The 19008-nt window shown below is 42.7% G+C and overlaps 1 protein-coding gene and 1 long non-coding RNA gene across 2 annotated transcripts in view; one reads left to right on the top strand and one right to left on the bottom strand.

Moving 5' to 3' along the window:
- Positions 1-1267: 1267 nt before the first annotated feature.
- Positions 1268-1950, bottom strand: LOC124185165. Its single transcript, XR_006871347.1, has 3 exons — positions 1884-1950; positions 1522-1609; positions 1268-1354 (listed from the first exon to the last, which is right to left on the bottom strand). It is a non-coding gene; the product is annotated as an uncharacterized LOC124185165 (long non-coding RNA).
- A 9144-nt stretch (positions 1951-11094) lies between these two features.
- Positions 11095-19008, top strand: part of LOC124184549 (transcription factor Sox-5) — a 139336-nt gene continuing 131422 nt past the window's right edge. Inside the window, exon 1 of the mRNA XM_046574366.1 lies at positions 11095-13610. The gene's annotated coding sequence lies outside the window, so the exon portion shown is untranslated. The remainder of the gene's footprint in view (positions 13611-19008) is intronic.

Raw genomic sequence — 19008 nt, 5'->3', positions numbered from 1 at the left:
GCGGATTGTTCTTCCGAGATGCGGGTCAAGTCCGGGAGGGAGGTTGGAGGGCATGCATTACCTATATTGTGTGGCGTGACGGTCGGCGTTCCTCTTCGACGCGAAGTCTTCGAGCTCAGCATCTCGCCATCCAACGTACCACGGAACGCGATGGATGGTCCAGAGATGCGTTTTGCCCATTCGGACGATCACAGAAATCAATCGAATGGAATAACGATCGGTGATGACTGAATAATTGAATTGAACAACAATGGAAAAATGGTTGCAGAGTGACAAGAAATGGAAAATTCTATCTCGTTAATATTCAAACGTTTACAAACGGTCGAGAGACTCGAATACGGAGTCTCTTGGCAAAAAAATCTCTGCGATCGTTCGACGCTGTGGATTAGAAAAGTTAGCAACATCGCGGTACATCGCGATACATCGCGACCTTCCTACCCTTGCCTGTTTCCCAACGAAACCACCCAACGGAAAAGAGAGACGCACACACACACGCACAAACCCCGCGACGGATCCCAAAACGTTCGCCTACCTACCCGGTTACCTATATTCGATCTAAACGATTCTCCATTCTTTCCAACACACGTCATTCTTCGTCATTCGCGCCGTGGTCACTGACTTACATTTTCGTTGGTTACCTGTCGGGAGCAAAATGTTTTTGTATCGTAGTCTGCCTACTCGGAATACAGTATCGCGGTACAATATCGTATGTATCAGTTTAGCAAATGTTGGCAGACTATCGGTACATCAACCTTTTGTAAAAGTGATTAAAAACATCCTGTATGCCAATTAGCATTTTTCTAAGCGAGCTAAGAAAAAAAAGAATTGGATCTATACTTGTTGAATGTTAAAGTATTGAAAATAACGTATAATATAATATGCAATTTGATTACGTTACGTTATGCCAGACTTTGGAATTTTATCGAAATAACAATAAATATTTGAATACGTTGAAACCTCAGGTGAACCCACCGCTTAAAAGACATCGTCGGTAAATTCAAACGTAGATTATTACATCAGTTGCGAAACACAATTCGATCTCGCGAGTGCCGAGCAAGCGATGGTTACCTGTCGCGATGCTCATTCCACTTTTAGCAACGTGTAAAATTTCTAACTTCAAGTAAGCTACGGTTAATTAAATTGCGAAACGAAAATTATTCGACCAAAAGTCAAGCACGTTGCGATCGCGAATGAGCCTATCCATGCAGCTAAGAAATCCAAGATTTGTGTAACAATTGTTACCGCCACGCCACGTGACAGGGGAATACCAGGGAAATACCCGTAACCTAAATACGTGCAAACTCACCGACGTTGCCGAGTAATGGAGAAGTTGCTCGGATGTCTCTGCTTAAATCTGGAAAAGCAAAAAAGGAGGCCCAAATTAATATTTATGTATAAAAGCTGCATTGTCAGTTCTCGAATTAATTATCACCGTTGTTTACAGATTACGCAAGGGTTAAAATTATGCTTCAAATGTACCACCTTGAACAATCAAACGGTTATTGAAATGAGTATTCTTACCTCCTTTAGGTTGCTCCACACTTGAAATGTAGTAGTTCGCGTAACAACTCACAATCTGGTCGAATGGTGAAGCGTCGCACTTTTTACACTGCGATAAGAATATAACAGAATATTACTCATTGAACATACTTGGATCAGATTTCATGTCCCTAGAAACTGCGTGTGTCAAAATAATTATTATTTTTTTTTCACAACATTTCAGTGGTTTCCGATGTGTTAATAAAAGAATTCCACAAGCGAATAATAGAAAGCTAATTAAATAGACACAAGTATTAAATATGTATGAGTAAGGCCTGTGAACAGCCTACCACTATTTACGACCAAAAGCGACAATGTAATCAAGAATCATATTTATTACGTACCTTCCGGTTTTATCCACTGTAGGGGATGGTCTAGTTTTCACCTTATCTCCAGAGATCAATCGATCGAGCCGACTCTTTGGGATCGTTGCTAAATTTGGTCAATCACACTGAAATGTAGTTCGTCCCTGTAGTCAGATAAGAGATAACATTTTGTTAGTATTCCATGTTCCAAATAGATTCACGCTCTATTGAAAATTAGCGATCATTTTTACAAAACATAATCAAAGACCGAACACCGATAAAGTTTAACCGAAAGACAAACCTCCGAAGTGACGAACATGTAACGACACGGCTACACATGCGTGTATAATAACACACTTCCGTATTCGGTTAACGAACCGATAATATATTTTTATACAAAAAGAATGCCGCCTAAATGAACCACTCACTGATAAACACGTTACAATTGCATTACGAACTCATTGTCAAACGAAGCTCACCTTCCGGAAGGCCCGTTTTTAAAGAATATCAGAAAGAAAACCGCAACGGAATATTATCGGAGTATTTTCTTGTCACAAAACGCTTCTGACGCGTCAAAAGTCTGCCCGAGAGGAATTTCGATATGTTGTTAGCCTGTTCGGCAAGCTCCGGAACGCTAAAATCTAAAAATCTGCAGCGTGATAATTAAACTCGATTCCACTTTTTGCGTCGTAGCTGCTTACCTAAAAGGACTGATTGTGAGTTGAAATTGTCAACGATGCATCTACGCACTCACCGAAGGTCGGCCGCACAAACAAATAACAAACAAACGACACGCGACGCGGAGTCGAGAATCGAATTCGCAGAGACCTGAAGTTGCACGGTAGAACGGAAAAGGAGGCCCGGATTAATTTAGCATATCGGCTTTTCATTTCTCAAATTAATTGTTACCGTTGTCTAGTTTAATATTCACGCATTGCACGCTGTAACAAATGTCCGGCTTCAAATGTACGACATCGAATTATCAATCAATAATTAAAGTGAGTATCGTTACCTGGAATCTGGGCTGCTCCACACTTTTACACGTAGTAGTTCTCGAAGCATCTCAGGTTTACAGTTGAACAAAACAATGAAAACTCGGGACACGAAATTCACCTTTAATTACGTAATACAACGTAACAGAAATCGTTGAGCTTATATACTTGGCCCGTTTTTGTACAGTCACGTAGTACGAGAATAATTTTCGGTACCTACATGCGTTCGAAGCCGGCTTCAGTCGAACACTGAATTTCGAAGAAGAAGCACCGATTGTCGGTCAACATTTCGAGCGTGTTTACATCGCTGCGTCCTTCGAGACTCGCATCAATGTTATGATCGGCTTCAATGGATCGTAAACTTTCGTCGCGTACGCACATGTTTGTTTTCTATTCAAACAGTGAGGTGGTTGCGAGTTGTATTAAGTGATTTAAAGTAACTTGCTTGCCTATAAATTGAATCTTTTCTTCTCATCTTATTCGATAATTCGGCCACCGCCGACTCGACACCCACTCGAGCTCTTGATTTGTATCTCGCAGGCTGGCCAACCCGTCTTTAGTTTTAAACTGTGAAAGACCGTAGAATGATTGCATCGACAAATACGACGATTATGTTTTGCCAATGAATGCCCCGTAAATAAAATTGAAACATAATCGTCGTTATTGTCGTCGATGCAATAATTTTACGATCTTTCACAGTTTGAAATTAAAAATGGGTTGGCCAACCTGCGAGAAACAAATGAAGAACTTGAGTGATGCCGAGTCGGTGGTGACGGATTGCAAACTTCCAAGATATTTTCTCGGTATATAAAACAGTAATTCAGTTCGTTTACCGGAATAAAAATTACTTGACACCAAACTCGAAGGAACGTTTTCTTACGGAAGTATTATTAAAACTTTTCGATACTGCAAAAGTGTGAGGAATTGTGTGTTTCATCGATTGTCTAAACAGTGACGTTGAAGAAAAGATGGTGAAAATTAGTTTCCAATCAACAATCGGCAGAGTGACTTTTTTTGCTTTTCTCCGCGTTTTTCGCAACATACAGAGAATAAAGATGTGATCGATCCAGCCCAAAACTGCTTGTACCGAATTCCAAAAAATTCGACAAAAAGGTAACGTAACTGTCAACATTTTCTGAGAATTTACGATTTTTCAGCTGATAATTAGGGCAGCGGTAAAAAAAAGATTAAAAATCACAAAAATCAATGCTTTTCTTATGGGAAAAAGTAAGGCTTCCTAGCGGTGGGTAAATATGGAGCGAAAAAAAAACGATCCTGAGACAAGTGTCCGTCGGATGTGGATGAAAAAATTACGGAACTTGCTTTGAAAATTTATCAAATTATACAATAAATTACAAACGAAGTAAGAACAGTTGCATTTGAAACAAAATCAAGTAATAATCACTTTCGCATACAATTATTCCATGGATCTTTGATACGGGAATATTTAACTGCTACGTAATAAAAATGGTTCTGAAATTGTAAAATAACGCTATAAATGTAACGGTAAACAGGCTAGTGACATAATTTTTCATTCATCTCTTGTAATAACAAATATCGTATCGACCGCGGTTTAGGTATCTATACTAAAATTCGTCACGTATGTATGCCATATATTTATACACCATTATACACATACCCAAGTTACACGTGAATATAGGTATTTACCTATGTGAATACGACCGGAATAAAATAATCAAATAAATATATACCGATTCTTGCAAAACGGCGTTAGAGCGTCGCTTGGCCGCGAGACGCGAAGCGGGCTTATAACCGAGATTATGCGTTACCTGGTAAATCATCTTCGCATCCCGTCTCACCGTCGGGATTATTAATGCCGCAGAGATTGGTAAACCGCGGAACTTATGAACCGAGTAAACTTTGCTTTGAAATCACGTGAATAATGTGAGCTTCGCCTCGCGCACGTTTAACCCGTTACATACCGACAATTTTTCTCCTTCCTTCTTCCTCTCGTTTATTCGCTTCTTTCTCGATTTTTTTTTCTTTTTTCCTTCTTTTTTTCCTTTCCTCTACAACCTCGAGCATCTAGCTGCGCCCGGCCTGAGGAGAAAAGCCGTTTCGCTTGTATAATTCATACACGTGAACCGGTCAAGCTAATTGTCTAATAGCCAGTTGTTAGGGCGTTCGATAATAATTGTTTGATTAATTGCCGCTCATTTTGCAGCCCGAAGTCGAAGGCTGCCGTGCGGGTTTTGGAAAAATGAAAACGTGCACAGGGCGAGCGATAAAAACGCGTATCGGAATCGCACGGACGATGGAATGAAATTCGCATAGAAATTTGCGAAAACGGGCCGATACGCCGGGGATTTCGAACGTTCGGGATTCCCGTGGGCGGTGGTCAAGCCGCGGGTATATTTTATACACACAGTTACACGCGTGTCGCGATATTATTATACATAGGTAAGTATAGAAGGTGAAAACGAGGTGGCGGAGCCATAGAAACGGTCTAAATCGATCGGGGTTCGATTATAGACGGTAAAAGCCCCGACGAATCGAGCTTCCACAATGTATATTCGGTATACGCGTGACGGCGTCGCGAGAATTGGCAGGGGGGTTGGGGAGGGGGAGAAGAGGGGGGGGGGTGGGAGGTAGAGCTTACGCAAACGGGTATCTCGCTTAGAGATAAAAATAATATTTTTTCAGCTTATTACATCCGGCGTACAAAACGCGGCGGAGGCGATGCAACATCGTCGTCATCGTGATCGTCGTCATCATCATCATCATCATCGTCGCGTCGTCGTCGTCGTCGTCTCGCAAACGGTATAAATACGCCGGAGTGTCGCCCGATAGAGCTATACGTAACGCACAGGCGGGGAACGGTTATGGAGAAATCGGTCGAATCGTCCGATCGTCTTTACTTCCATTCGGTCAGAAATTTCCGAATCAATTTCCAAGACGAGGCGGATGAAAGCCTCGCGGCTACGGACCGGGGTAGATGCTGCGGGGTGACAATGCAGCAATCAATAAGGTAACGACGAGGGGCGTCGGAGAGGCTTCATCGAATTATCAATGCGGTCGTACCCGGCCGTTCGGACACTTTGCGCTTTCGTGCTACGCCGGCGGACAGAGGGCCTTGCTTTTCTAATGGACGTACACTCTCTCTCTCTCTCTATATATATATATATATACATATGTATATCTTTCTCGCTCTCGCTCTCTCTCTCTCAGCGGCCTGCAAGCCGATCGTCTCCAGGAAACCCGGTATTGTCATCTCGACGAGCCGGCGAGTCGACTCGGCCCTCAGTGCACCGCTCGCAATTATACCGCGAACACTGAGAGCTTTCGACCCCTGCACGGCTGAAGCTTCGATTCGAAGTAAGTGAGGCGGTAGCGCCGAGATTCGTGAACGATCGGTTTTCGCCGCACTTTTCTCTCGCAAGATTCCTTGTATACATATATCTCCATCTATGTACTCGGACCGATTTTTGCCCGATTCGTGGCATGTGTGGACCTACTTTGGTGAGTGTGATTTTCGCGCCTGTAACATTATCATGCTTCAGAGACCGTTACTTCGGACTAGCTGCCGCGTTCTGAATTTCGTGCTGCTGCTGTTGCTCAAAATGCGTGAGAGAATTGAACCATACTGCTCACGGCCTGACTCTATGAGAGTTATCTGGTACACATAGACGGGATAATTAATTGTCGGTTAACGACGTGTTTCCCACTCTGCGTGCGGTTCGATACGGGATTTTACGATTATTATACTATACGATGGAAGTCGGCGATCGGTTGTGTGTGTGTACGACAAGGTACGACACACACGCACTGAAGCCGAATTCAACAAGTTTATACCGTCGCGGGACAAGCCGACGAAATTAGGTTGTTACAATTTTTATAGTTCGATTTCGAACACTTACCCAAATTACGCCTCTTCTTCCTGCCGTGGTGATTTCCTGCCTGTAAGGCTCGGTCCTGCAGATCCAGAACCCAAGTCGACGTGCAAGGTGTTCATTTATGTACAATATTGCCTGGAAAGAGAAACGAGAGAGACGTGTTATAAGCGGGAATACGACGGTTTTGGATACTTCGGGAAATTTTAGCAGGCGTAACAACGCAAGGTAATTAAAAATTCTGAAAAATAAGGAAAACAAGAAACTGGTGAGCCAAGTTATTGTACCGTACAGTATCACGCACGTGTCTCGTCGCGGTGTTTTTCTCCATATTCTTTGTTTGCCGCTGAAATACTCGACGTACTCCCGCGTATGTATTAAAGGTAATAACAATGCGCAAACAGTGAAACGGAGTCGAAACGTCGAAACGTCGGTGTGGTAAATAGTTCTATGATTATCCAAAGTGAGTTACATAGTTGGGAGTGTATTTTAAATGCGACAAAGTAAACTCCCCGCGTTCGTTGATTCCCAAATTATCGGCAAAACAATTAAACAACAATTACCATCAATGAGACTGCGCGATACATGCGTCGTCTGAAAATCTGTAACTGACCGATGCGTAACGTACGACGTAACACACGTACGAACGCGTAACCATACTCACCTGCAAAATCCTGAAATAATCGTTTCACGCATGAACATCCCGAAGCGAGTCACATGCCGCTCTGTTAGCCGAATCGTTTTCGCACACACGCGCGTCTCCTCTTGTGTGTACATTACGCGAATGTTACATAATTACAAAGAGAAAAAAGGCGTTGAACTTGTATTACGTCCAAGTCGCTGTACCACCATCTACGCGACATCGGCACACAATAATATAATGTAATATATTTGCGCGCCGACGGCGCAGATGTCGGACGTTGCGATTCGTGAAATTTTGCTGAATTCGTTGGCAAATATACACCCTCGTGTGCGGAGGAGAAACCGCGTTTACCGGCATACAGATTCCTCTGTCAAATCGTGTCTTCGAGGGCTTGCGACATACGTGTGTCGTTGTACCTACGCCTGTGACACGCATAATACGGGAGCATTTGGCCGCGGCGGCCTCGATGTGTTTGCACAAATGTTTCGAGGCCGGGTTTCTTCTCGGTCTCTGTAACGGCTGCGGAACACCGTCTATACACTTTACGGTTAGGAATATACGAACGAATTGTTTTGAATTACAACAAGTTCGGGAAAGCGAAAAACAACCTGTGTATTGTAACAACGGCTTGTGTACGAGAATCGCGACGCGAGACGTTTCTATTTACGCGAGTTAGCCGTTAATACAATACGTACGTATGTAAGTCCCGATGAAACTCGGACATATATTATAATATTGTGTATACGGAGTGAATTTCTAACGATTGCATGGTCCGTCGTCTGCTAGATCTCAACGCGCATGCACCACGGTCCGAGAAAAGCTGTCGTCGCCAGGGCGGTTGAGCTTAATTGAAAAATTTCAAAATTTTTTACGTTAGAAACAGTCGGTTGCCATGGCAAAAGGCTTTTCTCGGATCGTGGCGCATGCGCGTTGAATTTTAGCAGACGACGGACCATGCAATCGTTGGGCATTCACAATGATCAATTTTTAGAGCTGATAACATTTTCTTCATTTCCGAAACGTAGTACCTACCTGGATCACCTTTGATTACTGCCAGGAGAGATCGAGAGGCTTCGCGGCATACCTTCCGATAAGATTATTTGCGCAAAATAAATTTATTACTGATTTTCCACGATCTGTAATTTTCACACCAAGTATTACACAGGTGATAAATACGGTCAAACACGATTACCCGATTGTTACTGCAGGACAACCGCCCGGTGTACAATTATTTGATTATAGACACTGTTTGTCCTGCGTGTTATTCCGACACTCAAAAAACATAATACAGTATACACACCAGTGTTTACGTACAAATACTTTGATTCAATATTTTTGTTGTTACCGGTTCCGTACGGCCAGTCAACCTCGTACGTACTTATAATATTGTCGTTGTAAATCGCTGTGTAATTATTTTCATAATAACTGCGTGCACGTATTGTTTTTTCATATTCGATTCTCTGCGAACACGATTCAACGTTATTCCACGCAAATTGTAATTACCGCGGATCAGTTTCGCACGTCACAAAATAACGACACATTTGTACGCGTGAAATCCACTAATCTTTCTATTTGTCCAACTCTCTCTCTCTCTCTTTTGTACAATATATCTGTATCATATTTACTATTGACCCTTCATCCCCACTGTAATTTTTTGATACAAGGTTCCCACTGTCGACATTTTAGCCTTCGAATCTTATTTTACAGGGAATTCCCCGTCAAAAAATTTCGAAAAAATTCCTCAATACAGAAGAATATACGTATTTCATACTCAAACAGGTTCTGGGTCGAAATCTTTTGCTGATTCTTTGAAAAAAATTCTTCAAATTAGCTACAACAAAAGCCTTGCAATATCCGCTGTCAGCGCTAAATTCTACACAGTGAAGACGGGGGGTTAACTAAGGCCTTAAATCCACTAGTTCCTAACTAATTTCATAAATATATCTATACGAACAAGTTAAACCAAAGGATATTCTATTTATTACTTACGTGATACACACGTGAAACAATTGTATCTCTGCGCCTGTAGTAGACTTTAATATGCAGGGCATAACCGCGTTGCCTGTAAAAATGTTCGAAGGTATCGGCCTCTTGTTTGTTTTGTCTAACCGGATCGTCGCGATGCGATGGTACAAGAAATCAGCAGAGGGGTACAGGGAGGGGGTACTGCGGCTGGGCACAAGATTCAAAATTAAACTTGGACTCTCGGAGGTAAGGAGATGGAGAGGCGTCGATCAGGCGTCGATCAGGCGTCAATTACGTAACAGCCGCGAGGTTCGACTGAGGACGCGTTTTTTTCCTTCCCATTCCGACCCACCTAAGATGCACGTATCGCCCATTACGGTATACTTTACACCCATACCTATATATAAAAATACGAAGGGGTGTAGTATAAAAAAGCGCGAGATGCTACGCTGCACTTGTCATACTCCGCACGCACGTTACACGTATCGTATATATAATATATTACGTATACGTATATTATAGTTATACCTACACACATTATATACATGTATATATGAGAGATGCCGCGGTTAAAATCACACCGGGTCCGAAAGAGATGGATGGGCGGATCAGGACTGAGATAAGGGGAGATGACAGGTGGACCCATGCGACGTTATTATCTCTCCTCGAGGCAGGTAGTCGCGCCCGTTCGGCATCGTACGGGTGGGTGTATTATACTCTATCCCAGAAACGAAGAGGCATATATGAGATACGTACGTATGTTGTATATTTATATACACATACGTGACATACGTGTATACGTGTAACGCGCGAGCACGGTGCGGTGTGTGTTATAAGAGAGCGAGAGAACGAGAAGTCGCGGTTGGCGGGTGTGAAGGGGCGGAGGGGGGGGGGGGGGGGGGGGAGGAAGGGAGGGAGGATTGGTGGGGTCCGATAAAGTGCTCGGAGCGTGGGCAGTTTCGTTGACACGTTACGCGACGGCGGCGGTGGCGGTGCCTGATCTTCTTCTTCTTCTTCTCCTTCTTCTCCTCGTCCCTCCTCGCCTTTGCCTTTGCATTCTCCCTGCTGCACGGCACGGCACGGCACGGATGGATGCAGTGGCCCGGGTCAATGAATGTGGGTATAATCCCCACCGCAGAGGAGTGGAGTAAAGTGGAGAGTAGAGGAGAGGCGAGGTGAGGAGATGAAGATGAAGAAGAAGAAGAAGAAGAAGAGTCGCCGAACAATCCGATCGCGGGAGGAGCGGGAGCAGGAACAGCGGGCATTCAGCGGCGTCGAGGGGAGCGCCGCATTAAGGAACGATACCTTGCATGACTGCTCCGCCGTCCGCAACCTCGCCTCACTTCATCCCGATTCCTCCTTCCTCCTCCCCCCTCTCTTCGCTACTCCCGTTCACCGCGTGCCCCCTTGGCCAAGGGGGAAGGAGGAGGAGGAAGGTGGTCAGACTCCTCACCGTTCCTCGCGCTTCGTTTCTCGTTCCTCGTTCTTTCGCTCATTTATTTACTCTATTTCCCAATGTTGCACAAAGGCGCGTTACTTGTCGTTAATAGACGGTGCGCAAGTAACCAACCGCCGACGAACGGCAACGATCAAAGTGAGGTGCGGCGCATCGTCGGATCGGGCGTTTTCCAATTCTTCTCCCAACTTTAAACTCGTGCCTGCTGTTGCTGCTGCTGCTGCTGCTGCTGCCTCGGATCGGAAGAGAGGAAGAGACGTCGAGGTGCGTACACACGTCGGTTGTCTCTCCTCTCCTCTCCTCTCATCTCGCCTCGTGCGTGTGTGCCTGTTACTCCCGCCACTCTCGGCACTCGGCTGGCTCCACGCTACTCCTCCTCCTCCTCCTCTTCTTCGGCCCCTCTCGCCATGCACGGCCTACTACTCCTTCTACCTGGCGAGGCGGTCGGACGTCATGTGTGTATGTGTACCTTGGACTTCAGTGTAAGATCCGAGCTAGCGGCGAGCGCACGGCATTGTGTATTGTTATAAATCGTTTATCGTCGTTCCTCCTCCTCCTCCTCGTCCTCCTCCTCGTCGTTCTCGTCGTCTTAATTCTAATCAACGTCGTCGTTGTTGTTGTTGTTGTTCGATGTTACAACAGTGCCGATCGTCCAGTTTACGTTTACATACGTTGATAATAAACTGTGCGCCGTGTGTTTTTCGAGGGTTGAATCACCCCCGACCGCGTCAAATATCGCGCCCCTCCTTCCCCCACCCGATTTTCATCGACGTCGTCGTAGCATCGACAATTTCAACACAAGGATACGTGTCGTCAACCGTCGTACCGATATGAACAATTCCTCATAAAACTGACCAATCTTGCGATAGAAAGAAACGCTCGTCCAGAGATCGTCGTCTACCACCCACCCGAGTCACATCGATCGATCTTTGCTCGCACTCTTTTCCGGAAACACGTGGCTCCTCGCCGGTGCCGCACGAGGTTCCGTGGCGGCAAATTCGTAAACGAAGAGAGACCGGAAGGAAGAAAATAAGGAAGGAAGGAAGGAAGGAAGGAAGGAAGGAAGGAAGGAAGCAGGGTGTCCTCCCCTCTCCCACCACCCCCATCCCTCCTTAACCATTTCCACGACGCATCTCCCGTGGATATTGTCACGGGATGGAGCCGGCAGCGGGGAAACTCGGCTGGTGTTGCTCGTCGACCCGCAGACAAGGGGTTCTCTTCTCGGCTCGAGGATTGACGGCGAGGCGCGGCTCTAACGCCTAATTAAATCGATTAGACTTTGGGGTTAATTGTTCTGGAAGGCCACGCTCGCCTTGCAGCCTTACAACCCTCCGCGTACGGTTATAACACACGTACCCGCACACCACCACCACCGCAAGGAGGAAACTGATCGGCGGATCGTATGCCAGGTGGAAATAATAACGATCTCCCTCGTTGTTGTATACACCGATCGGCGATCTTACGGCGACACTCGCCTTGAAACTACGACGCCCAAGATACAACGCGAGAGGGCTGAGAGTCCGTCGGCTCTCTGATCAGTCAGTCTGCCCTCGCCGATCGTCTCGATGAAGTGAAATATAATATCGGGAGGCAAGCGTCTCTCTCTCTTGCTCGTCTTCGGCAATCGGTCGCAAGAGACTTACTTACGTTCACAATCAGCCGACGTTGTTCGCTCTGTTATGTTTTATACATGCATCATTGCATACCTGTGAGAGTTGTGACACAAGCGTTTGTCTCTTTAATAACGTGTGTAATGAATAATTCGGCTGTGCTTGCTTAGTTGTGTTTGTTTTCTCGCCGCGATATTAAAACGTTTGATATTACATGCATGTATAATAATACATGTACGTGTGTGTACGCCGTAAGAAACGGCGGCTCGGTGTCGATTTGACATCGTTCGGCGGCTCCTACGTTTTTAAACCCTGCTTTTTTGCTCAATTAGTTTTTATCGTCTAACGTGGTTAACAATATCTTGAGAGTGCATGAATATATTCACCTGCCGTGTTGATAATGTTGTTACGTTTTATCCCTCGACGTGCCGGTGGTTAATAAATCTATACGTAGGTACACGAGTATAAATAATACGTGTGGTATATATTGTTTGAACGAAGATGAGAAACACTTGAGCGGTTTTTATACGTTTCGCGATCATTAACATGATCGTGTATAATAATACGATATTTTAACTATTTGTGATTACACATGTGATAATAAAAAAAAAAACGTATATATGATATACATATTATACACATGTATATATATATTATACATACGTAATAATACCTACCTTTAATACACAACGATCCGTACGTATAATATCGATAACGTGATAGTACACATGATGTTATAACCCGACGATTAAACGATCGTTACATATTTGTGAAAAGACATAAAATTCTAGTTCGTTGTTGGTTTTTCTTCATTCTGTTTCTTCAATTTCTCTCTCTCTCTCTCGCTCTCTTTCTGTCTCTTCCTCTGATCTGCTCTTTTTAAAATTAGTGTGTAAAATGTGTATGTGCAAAGATAAAAAAAAAACGGTGTCAAATAATCGTCGTAACGCTGATATAATAATTTTATATGAATAATATATATATACGAGTGTGCGTATTATCGACACAGCTTATAATAACATAGACCACCGTCACGTGATCTTTACATGAAACATAAAACGTTTATCGTGTGTGAATTTGAGGAGAAGAGAAGAACCAATTGTGTGCCAATCGAACGACGCGTGCGTGATATTAATCGTGGATATTAACGCGTGTATTCGTGGCGATTTTTCGTTCTGTGATCAAGGAAGTGGAATTGTGACGTTGAGAAACGAAAAAATTCACTTGGAAATTGCCGCACAGAAACGGGGTGAGTCTGAATATTTTTAAACAACATCATTCACGATAAACCCGTCATGCAATTTCGCTGCGAGGACGACCAACGAACTCGATATTCGTCGTCGTCTACAAATTCATCACCGTGCAGCTCTTCGTTTTTATCCGATATCTTCTCAAAACTGCGCGAATCCGAGTCCCGATGATTCTTCGAGACCTGATTCAGTTCCTCCGTCGCCATTTTTAAATCCTGCACCAGACGGTTGGAAAAAAATAAAAAGAATCTCCTTGCGACTGCGCAACAGTTGCGCAATCGTTTTTGTTTCTCCTCGTACGGTTATACGATTACAAGTTACAATAGTGCGTAATCCGCATTGTCACGTGTCGTGCGGAATCGCGAAAAAATATACATGTGAAACGAGGTTTTCTTCGCTATGTATTTTCATTACGTTACGCGCAATTGCGACGAATCCATACCACATATTATTATTCGCCTTGTCGTTGCAATAGAGAAATCTACGTGCACAAAAGATCGGCGATAATAATTTTCTTTGTTTTCGCACGCTCTTTACGCGGACAAAAGTCACTCCGTTGCACGGCCTGCAATCGATTATCTCTAGCTGTTGCAGCTTCGCGGATTCGAACGGAGCAACGGTAATGACTCTATAACGTCGCCGACGTTTGTTTTTCTCCTTATATTCTCTCTACGCATGGAGCTAAAAGAGGCGAATGACGAAGCTGGACGATTGTCATTCTCATTGTACCGCCGATATTTGCACTCTTCGACTCGACTGAGATAATCGCGCCAATTAGATACGCCGGATTGCTCTTTACAAAAAAAAAAAAAATAAATAAAACAAATAAAATAGAAGGAATACCGATTCAGGTCTCAGCAGCAGTTTTTCCAAATCCGAGTCTCATGTCCGATAATGTTAATAATAATAATAACAACAACAACAACAGCAATAGTTTGTCAAATAATTTATTTTTCCATTCGTTTACAGTGTAACGTGCAACGTTAAACGTAAATCATTCGGTCAGGACGAACAATTGTACGTAAATATAATTTTCGCACGAACGTTGGAATAAAAAGGTAGTCAATTTTCGGTGACAACGGCAGATTATAATAAGTCGAACGTGTCAAGAGCGATAAACGTCGTTAATTGAACGGCGTTAAAACAATCCCGTACGTACGTGTAAGAGCGCAGGGTGAAAAGAAACATTATTCCGCGGACTCGAGGAATTACGACCAGGTGCCGCCGCCTTTTGCTGCCATGCCGCTGCATCGGTTATACAGCAGCGGTAAATTGCAATAGAACTTATACCTGTGGATGTATACAACCTGTAACGCAAGGTACCCAGATAAATGTGCCCAGAAGTACCTAGAGGCAAACATACCCGTAATACAGTGTATAAGTAAATGCACATAAATCATACCTGTTTAGGGTTGTAACTTTCAATACTCGTTCCGCACTGTCCAAGGATACGTAAGCCAGGTTAAAGTTCCCGTTTCTAATACACGATGTAAACCCGGAGGGAGGTAGACGGGCATTAGGCCTCCACTAATTGGCCGGAGACGTTGTCGAGCTGCGGTATAAAACCAAACTCGGTAAAAGGTTGCGATATATTTTTCTTTTTTCTTATTTTACTTATTCGTCGCAGGGCACGCGCGATTATTTTATCCCCGTGCAGCAAGGAAAGAAGTTTGTCGTGTGCGACAAAAAGGAGAAGCACGTTTGTAGTAGAAAATTTTCGGATTTTGCGTTATATTACATTATAGACGTACGCAATCCAAGCGTTTAGTCGCGACGGATTTTTCTTGGACTTTTTGTTATTAATTTTTTCGTCGCGGTTATTATACTGAAAATATAATTTTCCGAGGAGCAAAAATTTACGAGGCATGAAATGTAGGAAAAATCGTCGAACACGTGTTTTAGATATCGAGGATCTTCGTTACGCCCACGGATTTCGCGGGTACGTATAAAATAATCGAGCCTTGGTCCGCGCGGTCATCGATCTTCATTAAATCGATGGGAATAGAAATCCGGTCGATGGGATCGCCGGGAATCTGTGAACGGTTAAATCGTCATCGGGATCGTCTATACATAGATATTGTACGTAGATTTGTGTACCTGTGACAGAGAGCGAAAAATTCGTCATTCGTCTCTCTCTCTCTCTCTCGGCGATTCGTATAATATGCGTGACGTACGTATAAACGCGCTTGGAATTTTTATCTCGACGACGTTGTAACATATTATAATAATGTCATATTTTCACACCACGGCCGGGGATGATAGGCATTCAAAGCCGGGTTACAGCAATCAATTAAAGTGAGTGATGATCGCCGGTCGTTTAGCGTTTTTCGTACCGGTAGGTAGGCATACCTATAATACGCGGAGGAGAGGATGTACGATAGATATATGCTTGTTTACCCCGCTCTCGTTATATTTCGCAGATCTGTTTGATCTGCGCGTTACGCTTTCTGAATTCTTATGTCACCAAAGTGACACCGCCGGACGCAAAAGAGCCTAATTTATGTATGACGTGTCGCAATTTTCGTTTTTATCTTTCGAAAATTGTTTTTTCACCCAATTTTCTTTTTTATTCTATGTCCGTATCGCTATTTTTACACATTTATACGAGCGAACAAATCATCGAGATCTTCTTTCTCGTCAACCTTTCGGATGGAACGGGAGAGTAAAAATAAGAATTCTGCAAACACGCGTACATGCTTTAGGTATACATATAACAACGTGTAATAGATTCTGTCGCTATTTGCATTCCTGAATTGATGAATTTTCTCAAAGACGCGTACGGATGATAACAACAACGGTCCGTCCGTAAAATATACGCGTCTACCATTTGAATATCGTAGTCGAGAACCTGCTAAGAAAATTTTACGTAATCCGTAATCTTCCTCAAGCTGCCCCCGAAATTTTCTGCGGAAAATATCTGCGAGTGAATTATGTTGTATAAACTTTCGTCATATCTGTTATCCTTTTCGTTCTGTTGCTGACCGGAGTGATGCTGCAACCAGAATTCCGTTTTCGTAATAATATGATTAGGAAGAACTAAGTATAGTACGCATATATATATATATATATATATGCAGTAAAAAATTATCGTCACACGAAAGACATTCACTCGCTTCTACCCGTTTAACATTCGCACGTTATTGTATTTACCGGTAAGTGATTCACGCCTGCGTCACTCGCTAAGAAATTCAATAAGCATACACTTTGGAAATATGGTGAAATATTTCAACTATATATATATATATATATATATAATATATAATAATAATATAATATATGCGTCGAAAAAATGCATTTTCTAGCCGGGAATGAGAAGGAGGAAGAATGAGAAATTTTTGTGAAAGAACGAAAATAAAGCACACCATTTTTACCTGTATAATATATATATATATATATATACGGTAACAGTATAAGCGACGTTAAAAAACTACCTCTGTTTATCACTATTATAAAACTCTCGGTGCGTGCGCCGTGTATTATAATATGTATACATACATACATGCATACGAGAAAGGTGTAGCGTGATAACGATCTCCGTTATGATCCTTGTTAAATGAATATCAAGATTTGGAAACACAGCGCTGTAATGCACCTGTGCCTTACACGGAAAGACACTAAGAGTAAGAAGGTTCGGAATAGAGTTAAAAAGAAAAAAAAAAAAAGAAAAAAGAAAGAAAACTAACTGAGCCACAACTTTTTTTTTGTTTTTTTATTCACATTTACATACCTATATGCAGTAGGTACGTAACATTTGTATTATTATATATTTCTCTTGAGGTCGTAAAGCGTTTGAAAAACTCACGATTTCAATTCGTGCCGGTCGATCGGGAGGCGGAAAAGTGATCAAGGGACCGGTGAATAATATTTGTGAGAATAATAAAATATAATAATCCTGAGCGGAGGATGACTTTTTTTTTCTTTTTTTTTTTTGTTCAAAAGGTTTTCAGTCAGTCGCGTTGCTCAATCGCCGAGTGGCATCGCCGTTTCGTGATCTGACGAATGAACGCCGTAAATTTCGGTAATAATTAGAGGCCGCGAGGCGATTCGAGATATTTTTCATCCGATCCAAAGGTCGCGGGGCATGCATCCCATTACCCTCGTACAGCACCCGCCGTTTATCGTTATATTTACATCCGTTTAAGCCGTACTTTGGACAGTTGAATAATTTCCTTTCAAAGGATTATGAGCAATACCGAATACAATTGAGCATAATTCGGTGAATGTTTGTTTCTCGAGGTTCGCAAATATCTATTCATCCCGTTTACGTGCGATAAGACGGTTGATAATTATCGTACGCATGAACAGACGTCTAATATTGTTGATTCCTCACGTACGATATGCTGAATAAAAAAAACAAAAAAAAAAAAACAACAAAACTCGGGAATAATTGAGGAAGATTACGTTCAATCGAATAAATTTAGTTTCACGGAATTGAACGTTGTTCGGTGAGGAAAAAGAATTTCTTTTTACGATTCACGGACACTCTGCTGGAATTATACCTGTAATTTATTTCTTCGGTGAATATAGTTAATTGTCCTACTCGGATAGAATAGGTTTTATTTTTTACAGATGATACGCGCGCGCACACAAATCATGCAAGTGCAGCGAACTTTGATTGTATTGGATGTGGTAAAACCTCGCAGATACAAAACGAAACTCAAGACTGTAAATTGAGTCTTGTTATTTTCTTTGGAATGAATGAGGAAGTAACAGGATTAATTTATCGTTTATTCTTACGATTTTTAAAAATTGCCTCAATCGAAGTCAGCTTCGAAGTTTTAGCACTGCAAAGTTTCGCGCTCTTAACAAAACGGTACAATAACGTGCCTTGCAATGTACCGTAAAGAGCTTAAAACGTTTTATAACGAACTTACAAATGATACCCGTTTCATTACGTCAATAAATTATAACTTTCTCGTACATAATTGAATGTTATTCATCATACTCGCGCGTATAGTACACGTACGTGTGTCATAATGTATACGTAGTATTTAACCTGCAGCTACGCCTTGTGCGTAATTTTTGTAAACGACATTTAGCAGCGTGTATATAATTCTTCACGCTGTTAATTGAACCGTTAAACAAATCAGTCATACCTACAGGTATAATCGTGTCTGCGGCTCAAAACCAAGAGAATCGTCCCACGTCGAGTGTCAAAGCTTTTCCCCCTGACTTAAATTCTATAATTCAAAATGTCACGGGAACATTACAATTATTAAAAGTATACGTGATTTTTCACACACCTGCAGAGACTCTGCGTGTCAACGAACTTGATTATACGAAAAATACTTCATCCGATAACGAGATTCAACGGATAATACGACGAAAGATTTGGGTGAAAAAAATAAATAAATAACAAAGTTGTTTCGAGTTGAATTTACCACGCTTACGTACAGC

The sequence above is a fragment of the Neodiprion fabricii genome, chromosome 6, assembly GCF_021155785.1.
Source record: "Neodiprion fabricii isolate iyNeoFabr1 chromosome 6, iyNeoFabr1.1, whole genome shotgun sequence".
NCBI lineage: Eukaryota > Metazoa > Arthropoda > Insecta > Hymenoptera > Diprionidae > Neodiprion > Neodiprion fabricii.
Note: the sequence above shows the minus strand (reverse complement) of the source record. Positions and strands in the feature narration are given on the sequence as shown.